Source organism: Triturus cristatus, chromosome 3_1 (genome assembly GCF_964204655.1).
Source record: "Triturus cristatus chromosome 3_1, aTriCri1.1, whole genome shotgun sequence".
NCBI classification, from domain to species: domain Eukaryota; kingdom Metazoa; phylum Chordata; class Amphibia; order Caudata; family Salamandridae; genus Triturus; species Triturus cristatus.
Window position 1 is genome coordinate 54481026 of NC_140583.1, and position 18604 is coordinate 54499629.

The window sequence follows — 18604 nt, forward strand, 5'->3', positions numbered from 1 at the left end:
TCTGATACAGATTCTGTAGTCATTATCAGTCTTTCCACTAAACCTGGATTTGTTGTCAAATTTTTAGGTGTGCTCTGCTCTGATGTACTTACTGTTTGTCTCCATGGGTTCTCGTCTGAACTTTTTCTTGGCCTCTCAATCTGTCTATTACTGTTATAAGGGACCGTTAGACAATGCTCATTATCTTTCTGTTTATCAAAAATAGGCATTACAGGACCTATAGTTACGGGAACAGTCACGGCTTCTAAGTTTTTAGTCAATTCCCTAATCTTTTCAGTTAACTCTAAAGTGGTTTTCGCTAATTCTGCCAAATTTTCATTACTCATTATACCATCCTGTTTTCTCTCTATCTCTCTGAAAGAATTATTTCTCCCTATCTCTTGGGGTACTGATTCAACTTTTATGTTTCGTAAAGTCTCTCTGGGCACTTGGTGTCAACATGTCAGAATCTGGTTGATACGGGGGTGGATTTTTATAAAACATGTCGTCAAGAACATCATCCTCCGATTCATGCACTCCATACCCTCCCGATTCTATATTATGTCTCTTTTCTGTACATTTTCTTCCACTAACCTTTTCAGCATGTCTCACAGGAAACAAACCATCAGTCATATTTGCACTGATTTTCCTGTCCATGTGATCTACCAAACATGTATCTATACCTTCCGCCACTCCTCTGTCGTTCCCTGTCATGCATCTCATCTTCCCATTCAGTCAATGCTTTGAACTGTGTTGGTCTAGGTCTTGGTTCTAGATTCATCATTCTTTCTCTCAAATTCCTCAAAACTGCTAAATTAAATGAACCATGTTCTGGAAATGCCAAAACTCCATCATCTTTTGTATATTTTGCCCAATTGTCCAACCAAATGCAAGTATGACATCCGTATTTCGCAACCATAAAGGATGCGCGCGATTTCGGTGGGGGAAGCAACTGTCCCTCTCTAGTCTAAATCGGTTTGTCCTTTTTAAAATAACTCTTGATTTTTCCAAACCTGGACTTTTTCTGGTGGATCGTAATACATGATTTTGTCTTCCGTGTATCGCTAGATTTTCCCTATGACTATTCTGTTGTTTTAACCAATCGTAGCGCGACTCACACTAACGCACCAATCCGGAGCGTCTACGTCACTTCTGCAATTCTCCAATCTCAGCGCGGCATACACTAACGCACCAATCAGGAGCGTCTACGTTTCTTACGGACTAGCCAATACCAGCGCGGTCTTTCTGACATCAGCTTTCTCACTACTCCTGCTTCGGCTGACCCCTCCTTTACAAAAATTTTCGCCAAACTTTTTTACATTCACTTTTTACTAAAATTCTGTTAGTAACGACATAAAAACGCCACCATTATCTGTTTCGCTAACCAAAGAATAGTTAATGACCTTTCTTACAAGAATTCCGTCTTTCCCCGAGAGCAGAGCTTACCTCTGCCCTACTACGGAATCGTTACTTCCGTTGATAAAGTAGCACATCCCTCTACCTTACCCTTCTAACAAGCATTAGCTAACCGATTCTCCGGAATTAAGACACCTAGTTGGAGACGCTCTGCTCCTGAGAAATAATACCAGAGTTTCACAATTAACCTGAATGCTATTTCATTCACGCACTTTCATACGGAAAATGTAGTTCATTCACACAGAATTCTGTCTTTCCCGAGAACAGCGAACAGTCTGTCCAACTACAGAATTATGACACACGTTAATAAAGTAGCACTTCCCTCTACTTTATCCATCTAGCAAGCTTAGGGAACACCTATTACCTTTTGGACTCCTGGTACCTAAGACCAAAATTTCACAGGTGACCTTCGCTATCATACATTTCTCTCATACAGGAAATGTCCCTAACAGTGACACACGACGATGTTACCAAATCGAACCCAGACAATGCGTCATGCAGCTCTAATTGTCACACGTTTTCCCTGTGTACCTACAGGGCAAAAACAATTCCGTCTTTCCTGAGAGCAGCGCTTACCTCTGCTCTACTACGGAACCGTTACAAACTTCCGACTTCCTACATCCCAGAAGCCGTCAGACAACATAGAACTGGATGCAACTCAACATAGAGTGTTAATACATAAACCAATTCATATCCACAATCAATAATCAATAAGCATTTTTAGAAGCAATAATCACCAAACCAATACAATAATAACCATCATCCTGCTACCAGAAAAACTGATCCAGCGCAAAAACCCTAGCAACGGGGAAACAACCCGTACCGGTATCCTCCCTGCGTCACAGACCCGACGTCACACTAACTTATTCACACATGCAGTCATTGGTGGGGCCCATAACACCAACACTCACACGTTACTTCCACACCGGTCTGCACGCACGGGAGGGATGAGTGATTCAAGCACCGGACATGTGAGGGGAACACCTTATAACCTACAGGGAAGGAAAAGTTATTCACAAAATATATATTAACGCCCCTTTCGCCTACAAATCCTTAATCCCAAAATATCAAGGCACTCCTCCCACTTCGGTCAATGGACCAAATTAGTTGGATTGGTTGATGGTGATTTAGAACCAGCTAAAACACATTTTAAGACTTCAGAATCTATCTCTTAAATGAAACTCATGACTCATGAATTCTCATTAATCAATAATTTTATCTAATATTTCATAATGATTTTAATTCGCATTTGTCTCGTCAAAGTTTAGAAAGTTTATATCAAATTTTGAGTAAATTGCAGAACATCATATTTACCTAATCTGGCTATTTGGAGTCCTCTTATTCATTGGCTCTGCATAATTTTGTCGTAAATCGTTTGAAAGCAAGCCAAAGCTCAAAGTTCTTAGCTCAGCACGTTACAGTCCCAAAGATTAGCAAAGGACCAGAGACGTGCAAGCATCTATCATTGCTCGTAGATTTAGGAAAAGTATGCAGTCATCAGATGATCGGGCAGCATCCGGACCTTCAAGAATTCAGGAGAACGCGCAAAACGAAGCAAGGCAACGTAAGCGACGTGACCCAAAGGTAAGAGCAAAACGAACGAACCCTCTCTATTCTACTACTTCTTTTATAATACAATGAAGTCAAGAAGATACAATATAATATTTTAGAACAGTCGTGATTGGCTGGTTGAGATCGTTCGATGTCAGTTTTAAGTTTTCAGTTCAGTTCGAGGGGTGAGGTCATGAGATAGTCCAAAAGTCAGCTTGTTCCGGTTTATTGTAAGGTTGATTGTTCTCTGGTTGTGGCAGACGTACCACTCTGTCTTTGTTCGGGTACATGGTGAACAAAGGTCGGGACAAGGTTTAGGAGAATTCTTGCGCATGTGCAGCTCACTCCGCGCCTCGTGGGACAGTGGCCACATCGTAGTGTGGTGTCAGCGGCCATCTTGGATTTAGGCCCAAATGCTAATTTAAGTGAAACAAACACAAAAGTGTAATTAATAAATAGAAATAATGAATCTAATGTTAACCCCTTACTAATCTCTCTATGTGCTTGTATTTAACTAGCGTATAGCAACATTTAAAGCCATTATATTCACCTTTTCGGTCCTCCTCTTGGGCAACATTACAAAAGCAACATATATCATGCAGTATTCTATTTACCACATATACTACTGTTAATATGCATATAGATTTTAGTTATACAGGTTATTTAGCCATGCAAATGCAAATCCCACGTGTAATTCGAATGTTAATAATGTTGGTTAATAAACATGCAAACTCGTTCAATGATATTATAGTTAATAGACTATATAATTAGTATTTTCATGCAGAATAGAGGAGGTATACAAAATGTTGTTTTACCCGCTCCATCAATTGCAACATGTTTTATACCGAACTTGACAGGGTTTGTTACAGCCAGTTTAGAGATGGTCATCACATAATGACACACTGCCTCTCTATATGTTGTAATGGCTGATGTATTTGCAGTGGAGAATGGACTCTGAAGGTTGTAAGGATGCCCTGCTCATGCAGGGGCACCCTCACACTTAGAGCTGAGCGCCCTGCCTTCAGGATTTAAAGGCCTGCCTTAGGAGTGACATAAGTTTTAAGTGTAGTGACCTCAGATATAGGGAAACCTATATCTGTCGCAAGTGGTGCTAGCACCAGCTTACACAGGCTGAAATGGCAGGCCTGGAGTCACAATTTGAGTGGTCACTCATGGGTGGCACAATACATGCTTCAGCCCATGGGAGACCTCTGGTGTACTTATGCCCTAGGTACCTTAGTACCATATACTAGGGACTAATAAGGGTACGCCAGTAGTTAATCTGCGGCGTACCTAAGTACTTACCATAGCCAATTTAGGCGAGAAAGTACAGAGACTAGGGTCCTGGTTAGCAGGATCCCAGTCAGACTAGCTAGAAACAGCATAACACAAGGCAAAAAGTGGGGGTAACCTTGAAAGCAGATCCTACTTTCCTACAATACCATACTTACATCTGCCATGGAATTAGTTTGTGATTCATGAGATGGCTTGGGTCACGGGATCGAGCTATTGGCTTTCATTTTACAAATCAGAGTTACCAAGTTCCTTACCTCAACTGGCTTTCCTGAAGCAAATAAACTACAACCACTAGATTGCACTTGCTAAAAATTGACGTCTAGGACCAGCAGCATGATGTCCTGAGGAAATGCAGCCACCTGTCTGTCTTGCAGGTTAGGCTGGACTGTTTACACAGGGATCAGTGTCAAGACTGATTTGCATTTGCCTGGGTTCAAACTGGAATGGCACGGGGAACAAAAAAATGATGGATTTAGGCCCAGATCTCTGTACTGGGGTGAATATATGATATTGCTCTCCATTCTGTCCATCAATTGTTCTTTATGCATTTGTCAGCCAGCACGGGACGGGTATACTCAGAGTGGGTCCCGCGCTCTCCATGCCACTGAGGTCAAGCTAGCCTTGCTGATGAGGCTTGAAACCACGAAACCGGTCCTAGGATGCTTGTTTCCAGTCCAGGGAGAACCTGGCCTTGCAGTTCAGGCTGGGCTGTTCCAATAGGAAGCAGGGTCAAGGCTGATTTGCATATGGCTGGGTTCAAACTGGAATGGCGTGGGTAGCAAAAAACCGATAGATTGAGGCTCAAATCTCTGTACTGGGGTGAATGTATGACAATGTTTTGCATTCTGTTCATCACCTGTTCTTTTTGCATTTGTCACCTGTCTGCCAGACGCACACACACCTTAAACTCTCCTCAGAAAGGTTGAGTCCCAATATGTTGGGCGAGTACTGCCTCCAAAGCCCAGGCTGCAATAGCTCCTTCGGCTGCAGCCTATTCATATCTTTTTGAGTGGTAGAGCTGCCAAAATGCCTCAAGAGGGTATGTGTGCACATACCTGCAACAGGTAAGATCTGCGGTGCTCTCTGCAGCACAGAGGAGCAGCCCAGTTGTCTAGTAATAGCAATGATAACAAAACACTGATATTGCCTTTGACTGGCAGAGGGCATGAACAGACGTTCACACCTGTGTTGAGAGAGTCAACGCTGTCAATTGCTCTCTCCTTAATGATGGGCATAACTCAAGATGAGGCCGCAGAATGAAGGAAAGCGAAACGCCTTACTCCATTTGCCCAATAAGCCCATTAACTAATATTTAGGTAGCAGATAAGAAAAAAACGAGATGGTATGATGTTGGCTTGTGGTGTAATAAACAAATAGTGCCACAACAATGCACTAAAACAGCCCCAGCGGATATTTAGCAGCAGTTGGCCAGTGCTCTTAGGAAGGGTGGGGAGGGCTAAGAATTGGAAGCGGCATGATGTATGCATGCCCCATGACTATTGGCGAGAAGACAAAATGGAGTGGCAATGATACCAGCAAATAGGAAGTCTATGGGCTGGGCTTTAAGCCCACAAACAGATACAGCATGTCTCGTTACGAGACAGCGCATGTTTGCCGTCTAGAGTCGAGACCTAAAATAACACTCTCCAACTGGTTTGTTTGAATGTGAATCCAAATGGGTGCAGTGCAGATGTGAGAACCAGAACCAAACACCGGGAATCCATTAAGAGACACATCCCAACCACTTGGATGGCCCAAATACATTAGAAAAGTACCGGCCCTAGGAGTCGGGCTGTTACGGGGACAAGTACCACCAGTGACATAACCTATGCATATTGCAGAAAATAAAGTGGGAGAAAACAGGGGGAAATTTAAGTAAATATTGCCATAACTATTTGTATATTTTTTTACGTTTTCAGTTTATGTGACAACCCTATGTCACTTCAAAACTCAATTCAAAATTCAATTCAAAATAACTTTATTCACATTTGATAAATGCATAAAAGTTCACATATAAGGAAGAACAAAAAGACAGTATACTAATTAACAAGCACAAAACAACAAGACACCCACATAATCGACACAATATGTTAGCAGCAAGGTAAACACCAAAGGACAATTCCTTTTCCACAAGTTAACAGTAGTAAAACGATTTTTTTTAAAAGAAACAATCAACAAAATCACCTATCCTGCAGTAAACTGATAAATAATCAAAACAAACTTTTCCAGGTGATCTTGTGTCTCACGCACGATCTGTTCGCCCTGAAGGTGTGACACATATTTGGACACGCGTGTCGGCGCTGGAGAGCCATGTGTCTCCTTTGTTTCCACCTTCCCTTATGAGAAGAAACTGGATTATGGAATGAATTGACTTCTTGATATTTATTGTCTATTTACTATCCCATGTTGGTCCACATCCATGATGGGAAGATTGTTGCCTTTGTTCTAAAATGTGCAATGTCATTTAAAGAATTTTGAGTTTATGGGATGTGTGAGGATGGTTGGGTTTGTGGTTGTTTGATTGATTTGAGAGAGTGTGTGTGTGACTATAGATGTGCCTAGACATGTTTTGTTGCATGTTTTCTTATCAATTGGATATAATGATATGAATAAATGTGATATCTTCTACAGACCAGTTTACCTACAATAATTGGGGAAGGCCTTTGTCGTTTGGGTGTGTTCTAATACATCAGTGACCGTGGGCACCTTATAAGCAATTTTCAGGCAGATTGGGTCCTTTTGACTGTATTTTGGTTCTATCCCCTGTCCTCTCTGCCTGTCATTTGTCTCAGGGGCCCCCTTCAGTGTGAGGAGGAGTTGGTAAAAGTCACCTTTCCTAGGGTAATGGTGTTTGCTATTAGAGTGAGTAGGCCCCCTTTAGATCTTCCTGATATAGATGGAAGAGCTGGTGTATCCATTTACATATACAGCCTGTTCCAACTAGGTTTCCTGGAAGCAAATGATATCACAATTCGGATAAACTTTATACCAGTCTTTATGATCTTTTTTGTTAACAAAGCCCGCTATGTACCAAGTGAGAAACTTTATATCCCTTAAGAGCCCCTCAGAACATGGAACAGGTATATCAGGCACTGTTTGTAGGAGAGTAGGATCTGCTTCACCTGGGTACCCCCACTTTTTGCTGGTGTTTCACTGTTTTTCGACCTTAGTCTGGCTGTGGCCCTACTAATCAGGATCACAGCCTAGCTGCTTCCTCTCTAAAATGGTTTGCATGTACAGTAGGTACATATCTAATTGGATTTTGGAGTGCCTTATAAGCCCCTAGTATAAGGTATACTATGGGCCTCATTTATGAGAAGTGACACATCGCTGCGTGAAAGCAGCGATGCGTCACTTCTCAGTGCGCCCTCCTTGGGACACCAATGATGCGTCATGTCACAAGGAAGAACAGATACGTCAGTATAACTGACGTATCTGTCGGCGCAAAAAGTGGCGCATTGCTGGAGTTGTGTCGGAAGCCTGACGCAACTCCATCAATGTTCCTTTCACATGGGGCAAGCCCCATGTGAAAGGGCCTGCGTCACCCTTACGTCTGCCATGAGGCAGGCGTAACGTTTTGACGCATTGGCGTCCTAGAAGTGACGCAGCGAAATCTCATAGATTTCACTGCGCCACTCCTACGACCCTTTCTTGCGGGTGTACGCCCACCCTGCATACATTATACCTGGCGCAGGTATAATGTAGCGCAGGTTTTACGCCACTGGTGCGTCACAAAAAGTGACGCACCGGTGCCGTAAAAGTGACGCAGGGGCTCATAAATGAGCCCCGATGTACCTAGGGTATAGGTACCTCAGAGGCCTACCGGGGACTCAAGCATGTATTATGCCACCCCTGGGAAGCACTCCAAAATGGCACCACAGGTCTGCTACTGCAGCCTGGGTAAGGGTGTACTTGCACCCCTTACAGTGGTATAGGCTACCTATATCCACATATATATATACAGACACATATAAACTTATAAGTCACTCCTATGGCAGGCCTTGACAATCCTGAAGGCAGAGTGCTTGGTTTTTGTGTGAGAGGGTGCCCAAGCATGAGCTGAGCCCCTCTGCAGCTTTTGGAAATACTTCCTTATGGCTGTTCTGAGATACAGCCATACCATATACTCCTAAGTGCATTAAAACCTTGCGGTACATGCTAACTTTGGAATGGCTGCATCAAAACATGTCGTGTTTGGTGTCAAACGCTTTGGAATACTACCCCCCAACAATTCTGGCAGCGGGGGTAGCATTCCACCCTTCTAGAGTGAGAGACATGTTCACACTGGTCAAACCTGGTAGGACTTTCCTGAGCCCTGCCATCACAAAATGGATGCCTCTGCCACAGACACGGGTCTAGCCTCCTGCTGCTGACCGAAACTCCGGCAGGGGAGGCCTGGACAATAGGTTTCCTGTCAAAGGGAGGTGTAACCACCTCCCCAGATAGGCAGATGTGTATTGGGGCTGGGCGGGAGCACTCTCTGGTGCTTTGAAGTCCTGCACTGGGGGCACGTTTGCTGTCCCTGTGCATAGTCCAGTTCAAACCTGCCCCTGCTCTGGCAAGAAACTGGACAAAGGAAATTGGTGTAACCACCCCTCTTTCCAAGCCCACCCATAGGTGGGGCCTTAGAGTTAGTCCAGCCCCTAAACTTGGTATAAGTATAGGAATCCAGTCCCTAAGACTTTAGATTACCCTGGACGAAACTCTGCAACATATATCCTGGACCTTCGACATTCTACTTTAACTAGAAGACTGAAGAAATCTCCCTTGGGTTCAAGGAGTGACTCCCCTGCTTGGCAGGCAACAAAGAAGCAACTGACCAGTCTGCTTCGCTGAAGCTCCCGCTGGAGGCCGAAGTCTTTGCATCACCAGAGGTGGATTTCCAGACTTCCCCAAGGCTACCCCAAGTCCACAGCAAAGCTGAGGCCCGTGGCTATCGTAGGTGACGTGGAACCGTGATCCCTGGACACCGTTTTGCAGCAACAGCATCTTCCTGGTCCTCCTCGAAGTTGTGCTTTGGGCTCCGAGTAGCCCCAGCACCTCCTGCACCGAAGATTGTTGGCCTCCACTCCACGAGTGACCCGTGGGCCAGCTCCAAGTGCGACCGCTTGAGGCTCCTTCGCGATCACTAGCCCGTTGGCTAGCAGGTCCCCACAAAGGCAACTCCTCTTCTGCTTGGGTTTTCCGGTTGCTCAAGACGTGCCCTGACTTACCCTCACTGGGTGAGTCCCTCAGACCTTGCTGGTCTGCACTGCAGTCCTTTCTCTGAATTCCAGTGACTTGCCGTTGCCAAGGCTTGTTGGGTCCATTCTGGTCGCCGACACAGCAGCACTCAACAGACTTTGTGGGACAGCTCGAATCCGGCTCGTAGACTTCGTCGACGCCTCCTGGACCTCGTGGCTGAAGAGTCAAGACACCCATCAACTCACCTGAAACACCCGACTTCTGTGGGCATTGGTCCATCCTGCCCTTGGTCACTGGCTAGTGACCCAGACTCTGTCCCCTCTGATTTCAGGTTCCTTCCATCCCAGATCCAGGCTTGGATCTCTTGGGACACTTCTCCTCTTCACGGCAGCAGCAGTTCTTTGCAGGCTTCCACTGAAATCGATGACGCGACCCGACACCAAAAGAAACCTATGCACCCGGCTTCCCTGGGTAAGGTAACTCGAGTACTCTGGTGCTCCCGTGGGTGCTAGCCCTAGAACTTCTTAAGTCCAAAAGGGTTTGGTCCTGACTCGATTAGAAGTGTCACTGATCTTTAAATTTCCAACCGCGACATTTCCCATAGAAGATAACGGGAACCCGCGGTTGTGTTTACACACTGCATACAGTCCCCGTGGGTCCCCTGTGTCACTACCTTGGGTGGTTCCTTGGGGTCCCAGCGATTCTACAGGCTCTAGGCCTTGTGTCTATTCCAGTCGTGGTTCATATGCCACTTTTTTGGTATATGATTTGGTACGCCCCTAGGGCCCAAACGTGTATTTGTGCTATTACTGATAATTGCTAACTTGTAAACAAAGTACTTCGAACTCCAGTCTCATGAAGAGACTAGAGGGGTGTGTTTTAACCTAAATACATATATTTTGAATATATACCTGGTGTGGTTGTCTTTTCATTTGATCATCCAAGAGATTATAGACTTGTAAAACAAGCTGATTTACATTCCTTCAAAGCGGTACAAAAGGGGGTGTTGATGGACGGAGCATCAGAACCAATCAAACACTCACACCCAGTCAACAGATCTGGGTTTGATCCATCACCGTTCTTTAGCCCACTCTGCCACCCCAGTTCAGACATGGCCATATGCAAATCAGTCTGACCCTGTGCCTCATGGGAACAGTCCAGCCCGAACTGCCAAGCCATGCCTTCCCTGGACCGGAAACAAGCTTCCTAGGACCGGTGTCTGGCATTTCAGCCATCTTCAGCCAGGCTTGCTTGAATCCAGTTCCTTCAAGACTTAGCCTGAAGGCTGCTCTCCATAGCTACCACTAGGATAGCTTTCAATAAAGGTTGCCTTTAACCTATCACCATAAGGGGTTGTTTGGACTGATACAGGGTGCCCACTAGAACTAGTGGACAGCATATATCAGGCCACCTTCTCACACTGTTGATGTAGGACCTATTTAAGAAAACATTGTACTATTTTGTGCAACACATACCACTGACTGTTCCTTCCCATCTTGTGCCACGCAGGGGATTGAATGATTTTCACAGCAGATGTTGGGCTGGGGAGGCAAATTATTTGCAGGTAGGATGAGTCAATCACAAGCCTCTATGTCTGCCAAAGGAGAATATCTACTTGAGACTGGCACAGTATCGGAGGGCAACTGAACAAGCTTCTGACCCATATACATTGAAGATGGACCTAAAGCATGAGTGGTAGAACTACGTTCAATTGCTGGCCTATAGAACAAGCATTTGCAATGCAATAGGTCTCGCATCTGCAAGAGTTTAAGCTATTGACATTGTAAATGACAATCCGTTTTAATATGTTTTGAGAATTAACACATAAATAAAGACATTGTCATTTACAATGCCAATAGCTCAAACTCTTGTAAATACAAGACCTATTTAATTTCAAAGAAGCAGCCATCATTGTCCCGGGCTGCTTGGAAAGTGAAAGCGCGCATGGTGAGCTGAATGTTTTATGAAAGCATGTCGTGCCTGCGGTAGGAGAAACTCATTAAAGAAAATAGTGCTTACGGACTAAATAAGACATACAGTGTAACAACAGAAGTAAAAATGCCAGTCCTCATGGGAGGTTACAAATGAAGACAAGGCGGTACTAAGGAGGAACTAACAAGCATATTAACGAATCAGAAGCCAGCATTTACGATGGAAAATGACGATTCAAACAAAAAAATACTGTAATTTTAATTCCGCCTCCTGCACTCCGGGCAAAACTGTTACGTGGTGTACCAAAGATGTGAGACAGTCCGGGTTCAGATGCCCAGTCTGCATTCCATTTGAGGCCCCGACGTACACTTGCCCACCCCCACACCCAAGTAAGGATGATAACCATGTGGGGCACAGTGGGCTTGAGAATGATAGAACAGCATTGATGGTGGACACGGTAGGGTGGTTGGTCGTGGACATCACTGACGAACAGGAAGGTGTCTGGTAACTCTAATTGCTGTTGCGGCATGGACCTGGTTCAACACCAATGGGATGCAGGATGTAGCCTTGGCCTATAGGCCACAGACCATGTGCAGTGCAAGTATAGAAGCTGGCACGACTGTTGCTTACTCACCATACCCGCTGCCTTGGGAGTCGTAACTCATGGCAAATTAAATAAATTAAGTAGCTCAAGGAGGTTTAGGACAGGCCATGGGTCCAATTTCCCCTGGTTCGAGCCCCGTTGATCCCTCCATTAGGCTGTATAAGACAAATCAATCATCTAGCAGATTTATATAGCGTGACTAATCACCCGAGAGGGTGTCCGGGTGCTTGAGTGTCATGATGGTTCAGTTGACTCAATCGAGTAGAGAGGTGGTGGTCCATTGCTTACAGAAGGAGGTTGTTCCAGGTTTTCTCTGCGAGGTAGGAGAAGGAGCGTCCTCTGCTGTTGCTTCAGTGGATGTGAGGGGTGTGGGTGAGAGAGGCAGAGCGTATTTGTCTGGTAGGATGGTGGAAGCTCATGCAATGGTTGATGTAGGCTGGTCTTTGGTTGTGCGGTGCTTTGTAAGTGTGGATCATCAGCTTGAATTGATGTGAACAGATGTGTACAGGTATAAAGGGGTAGGCAAAGAAAATGAAAACCCTTACAAACCCCATGTAAGGTGGGTGCCACAGGGCATATTGAGGCAGGTAAGGGAGGCCTGAGAGGGGCAGCCACCATACTGACCTTTAATATGAGAAAGAGCGGAGGCCAGGCACTTCCGGTGCATCGATGGTATGGGTCTTAGGGTGCAGGGTTGCTCAATGAAATGAGCGCTCAACACACATCGCTGTCAGTTCAAATCACTGCAATGAAATCCAGCCTTCAACCCTCTCCAAGTTGGTGGCGGAATCAGCATCAACCTGCACGGACAAGAGATCAAACCTGAAACGAGGCTTGAAACGCGCATCCTAAGGGCGCTCACTCACTAGGGGAAGGATTGTTAGTATCCAGGTGTCCCTATGTGGGGGGGGACATAGGGGTGGGTTGTCCGCTCCAATGTTGTGTCAGTTAAAAGAAGTTCGCCATGCTATGAGGGGTGTAAGATGATTACATCGACGATAAAGAGCACGTTTCGATTTACCAGTACGAACACCACAGAGATCCATACAACGTATAACCTTTGGCTAGTTATGCCGTAAACTATATAAACGGCGACAGTTGACATGGCACAGAGCGCCTCCGTCCAGGGCAGAACAGGCAGAACAGCCTGCTCTAAAACCGGGTAACCAAGTCCGAGTCCCGGCAGCGACAGTTCATACTGTGATCTCGGGCAGGTCGCTTAAGTTTCCCTGGAAACAAAAAAATAAAAATCCATTTAAATGCTAAAAATACCTCCCCAATGCCTACAAAGGCAATCTTTTCCAGGCATTCCATGGCCTAGTGTCAACCAGATGGTGAATGAAGCCTGCTACGGTCGGGGCATGAGCACGTTGGGGCACCATAAAATGTGTATCCTATAATTCTCTACATGCTGTGAGATAATTGCGGGTGGCTTGCTATGTCCGGGGCAGCCAGCGTGACACAGTGCCACTGAGGGGCATGCATATCACCCAGGCAGTACAGGCCATGTTTGTTTACTGGCTTGTGACTTGCGGTGTTGGGGTGCTGTCATCGAGAGCCCTTTATGCCGCTCCAGTCCAAGGGTGACAGCGCGCGCCACACCACATGCACTTAGCACCTGAATGTTCTCCGGAGATTGTGACTGGTGTTGATGGTTCCGACGTGCATATACTGAATGCATGAAGGGTGGCAACATAGAGGGGTCACAGAGTGCCATGGAATACTATTGGCCATGCCAACGGCTGAGTATTCATACTTTTCCGTTGGTCTGTAGGGGACGGGGCTGTAATGCGTAACCAGCGCCACCATAGCATCGGGAGGGCCAGAAAAGGAACTGGTTGGCGAGAAACATTTGGTTCAGAGGTAAGGATGGGCCTGAGTGTGCCCCATGGTATGTCTCCGTTGGCATGAGGCCTGCAAGGTTCTTTTAACTTTCCATTGAGGTAGCAGACGGGGATGAACCTTGTATGAACTGAGTTTCTCAACGGCTCACAGAGCTGAGTAGCACACCAGTAGACTCGCCCACTTTGGGTAGGGCCACGTGGATTCGGCTGATCCCCTGTGTCTGCTCAGCGCCTGATGCTGTGGAGTTTCCGAGCCCCTGTGTCTGCTCAGCGCCTGATCCTTTGGAGTTTCCGAGCCCCTGTGTTTGCTTAGTGTCTGATGCTGTGGAGTTGGCTGAGCCTCTGTGTTTGCTCAGCGCCTGATGCTGTGGAGTTGGACGAGCCTCTGTGTTTGCTCAGCGCCTGATGCTGTGGAGTTGGCTGAGCCTCTGTGTTTGCTCAGCGCCTGATGCTGTGGAGTTTCCGAGCCCCTGTGTCTGCTCAGCGCCTGATGCTGTGGAGTTTCCGAGCCCCTGTGTTTGCTTAGCGTCTGATGCTGTGGAGTTGGCTGAGCCTCTGTGTTTACTCGGCGCCTGATGCTGTGGAGTTGGCCGAGCCTCTGTGTTTGCTCAGCGCCTGATGCTGTGGAGTTGGCCGAGCCTCAGTGTTTGCTCAGCGTCTGATGCTGTGGAGTTGGCTGAGCCTCTGTGTTTGCTCAGCGCCTGATGCTATGGAGTTGGCTGAGCCTCTGTGATTGCTCAGCGCCTGATGCTGTGGAGTTGGCTGAGCCTCTGTGTTTGCTCAGCGCCTGATGCTATGGAGTTGGCTGATCCCCTGTGTCTGCTCAGCGCCTGATGCTGTGGAGTTTGTGAGCCCCCGTGTTTGCTCAGCGCCTGATGCTGTGGAGTTTCCGAGCCCCTGTGTCTGCTCAGCGCCTGATCCTTTGGAGTTTCCGAGCCCCTGTGTTTGCTTAGTGTCTGATGCTGTGGAGTTGGCTGAGCCTCTGTGTTTGCTCAGCGCCTGATGCTGTGGAGTTGGCGAGCCTCTGTGTTTGCTCAGCGCCTGATGCTGTGGAGTTGGCTGAGCCTCTGTTTGCTCAGCGCCTGATGCTGTGGAGTTGGCCGAGCCTCTATGTTTGCTCAGCACCTGATGCTGTGGAGTTGGCTGAGCCTCTGTGTTTGCTCAGCGCCTGATGCTGTGGAGTTGGCTGAGCCTCAGTGTTTGCTCAGTGCCTGATGCTGTGGAGTTGGCCGAGCCTCTGTGTTTGCTCAGCGCCTGATGCTGTGGAGTTTCCGAGCCCTTGTGTTTGCTTAGCGTCTGATGCTGTGGAGTTGGCTGAGCCTCTGTGTTTGCTCAGCGCCTGATGCTGTGGAGTTGGCTGAGCCTCTGTGTTTGCTCAGTGCCTGATGCTGTGGAGTTGGCCGAGCCTCTGTGTTTGCTCAGCGCCTGATGCTGTGGAGTTTCAGAGCCCCTGTGTTTGCTCAGCGCCTGATGCTATGGAGTTGGCCGAGCCTCTGTGTTTGCTCAGCGCCTGATGCTATGGAGTTGGCTGAGCCTCTGTGTTTGGTCAGACCCCGATAATGTGTAGTCACTGAGACAGTGCAGCCTCTCGCACTCCATCGTCTCTGGTCAGCCCCTATGAGTGCAAAGTTTGCCAGATCCTCCCGTGTCTGCGCATCTCCTAATAAACTGTTGTGCACCACCCTCAGGTCTGAACGTGAAAGTGCACCGAAGCCTCGTGGGATGGTAAATACGTCCAGTAGAATGGATGAAGCTGACCGGTAAGTTGTCTTCAAAGAAGATTTATTTCCATAAAACAGCAGTTCACTGGAGTGTGTCCTTCCTCCACGAAGTACAGACTGTTTATGCAGTTGAACATAAATGTACTTCGTTGATGAAGCAGTGCACGAGAAATTAACCTTCAAACATAAACATGCTTTAAGTGCGCATGCAAACGAAATCAGAACATGGAAAAAAAACATGTCATAAAACATAGCAACATGAAGCGTAACAATGAGATGCAGGTATAATTACATCATTACATCATCTCCCTCCCATACGCAAAAGAAAGAAAAGTTAATACATGTAAAAGTCTCTAAACCCTGTGGAAACAGAACAATTGCGATTTGTTCTGCATGTAACATCATTAGAAAAAGTAGCTCCATTCAAATTACTTTGTTGAGAAGATGTAACTCATTGACAGTTACATTGACCAGAATAAAATGGACTGGTGGGAGACAATACTGGAACTGAGTTATGAACAAGTTGAGAACCATTGGATGTATTCGAAACCTCAAAAGATGAAGTACCCAGAGGGAAATGCGATTCATCCAAATTATCCTCAGTAAAACTGTTTTTAGACATCAAGATCTTTGAATCCTGTGCTGGGGACAACCTGACCAGAGCCCTTTTGAAAATTTTGATGCGCCTTTTTTAACTCTGTTTGGATTCTTCACCATGACCCACTCACCAATCTCAAAATCATGCAAAACATGATGAAAAGAATGGTCAAAAATTTTCTTTTGCATATAGTGTTGGATTACAAAATTTGTCTGCATGTCACATTTGTCTTGACATGCCAGACAAAACTTCTCATCTTTCGTTTACATTTTATCCAATTAGGACACAACTTGCCATTTAAGAAGTCTGAAAGGAGAAATGCCAGTTGTTGAGTGAGGGGTAATGATTTATGACCACATTTTCTTTCTGAGAAAATCATCTACTGGGAGATTGCAAGCCAAAGCAGATTGAATACATTCTTTTATAAACCTACTCATCGTTTCAATGAGGCCATTGGAAGAAAGAGAATACAAAGCAACTTTTAAATGCTGTATGTCATGTGATTAAAAAATGATTGCGTTAATAAAGAAGTGAAATGTGTGCCGTTGTCAGTGACAATTTCTTTTGGAGAACCTTCACACTTGAAAACTCTGCTCAAAAACGTAATCACAGATGAGGTATTAGGTGTTACAGAATTCAAATTCGACCCATTTTGAGTAATAATCAATCAATACAATGATATAACGTTTATCAGAGGGAAGTAAATCAAATGGGCCAGCAAAGTCAAGGGCAAGCTTGCACCAAGCATCTTCAGGAACAGGAACACAATGTAGAGGAAGTTTGGTGGTTTTCCTGTGTTTGAAAGAAGACAAGTTTGACATTTGTCTATCCATTGTTAAACATCTTCATCTAAATCTGGCCACCAAAAATGCTCTTTTAGTGTTCTAGAAGTGGCTCCAACACCTAGATGACCGTCATGAGCATACTCAAAGATTTTGAAATGCAGAAAAACAGGTGGTACACATTGATCCCCTCGAATGAGAATGTCATCAACAATAGAGAGTTCATCTGAAAATTGTGCAAACGATTTAAGTGAGGCAGGTAAAGAATGTTCTTTTGGCCAACCTGAAACAACCATATTTTTAGCAGCTTGAAGAATGGAATCTTCTTTAGAGGCCTGAATCCAATCACAGTTATGGGCAAAAATACAATCCCAACCAAAGGCCCTGCAAAGCGTTATGGGACGAGATTCTAGAGTGCAGTGAATATTATAGTATTCAATTTCAAAACATTCCTCAAGCAGCAGGCTCTCCCGGCTCAGCTGAGAGCTAATACTATAATATTCAATGCACTCTAGAATCTCGCCCCATAATGCTTAACTAAGCCTTTGGTTGGCATAGTATTTTTGCCCATAACTTTGCTTGGGGTGGTCCTAGGAGGATGGGACCACCACTGAATCGTTCAGCATGATATGCTCTTTGCGTTCAAGGCATCTGCTTGGTCCTCCCCCTAGGTTAGGGAGGGACCCCAAAATCATCACCTCTCTCATTGCCTGATGTTTTTCAAAGCTCACTTTTGTGAATTGGTTATATGCTTTTTAGCATGTAAAGGTAAAGTTGTTTTTCAAAGGGTTGTGGGTGCTGTAGCTAACTCTGCTACGTGGCAGAGTCAAGGTTTTGCATGAATTCCGTGTTTTCAATGTAATGCGTAGTAGTTAGCAAATCTCTGTTAGAGGAGCAGAGTTCATTGCCCATGGTTAAATAATAGTCACTTGGGCACCTGAGTCTGCATCATGTCAATGTTAAGCTTACAAATCATTACCTGACAAGTAGGATCTTTTACGCGGTCATTAAAAATAGTCTTGGAGTTAGTATCAATAGATAGAATAATTTTTTGAGGAACAGATTGTAAAGGCACATCTACAGTGTTAATGTTAAGACTTTGTAAAGGTAGGTTATTAAAATTAGCATTATAATCATCACACTCCTGAGGAATACCAGAACTAACCTGAACTACTTGTTTGCTTCTGTAAACAGAGTAAAAATGACCTATTTTGTGACAGTTCACAAACTTTTTACCTGTTGCAGGACAAATTGGACGATTCCCTAGATGAGATCTTGAACCACACCTGAATTTTAGAGATTTATGTATGATTAATTTTTGCCAGAAGTTTAAATATAATTTCATGGTGTATGCCAATAACAGTGTACATAGTACATGAGGGAAATTGATGAGGACTGATGTGGTAGCAATAAGGAGGGTGCTGATACCACATGATGTTTTCCATCCAAAAAAACATGAATGGAACTTTCTTTATGGGAATAATATATGGAAATTAGATTGTAAATAGGCAGACACGAAGGGGTTGTTGAAGAATGAAATTGATATGATGTTTTTAATTTTGGGGAATGTGATTGATTTAATGATTGATTTTCTAAAAATACATAAGGATTTATATTGATTGATATTGATTTGTGCACTTATCCGTTTTTCCAGCCCTGATGACGTCCAAGTGAGGATGAAATGCATAGGCTGACGA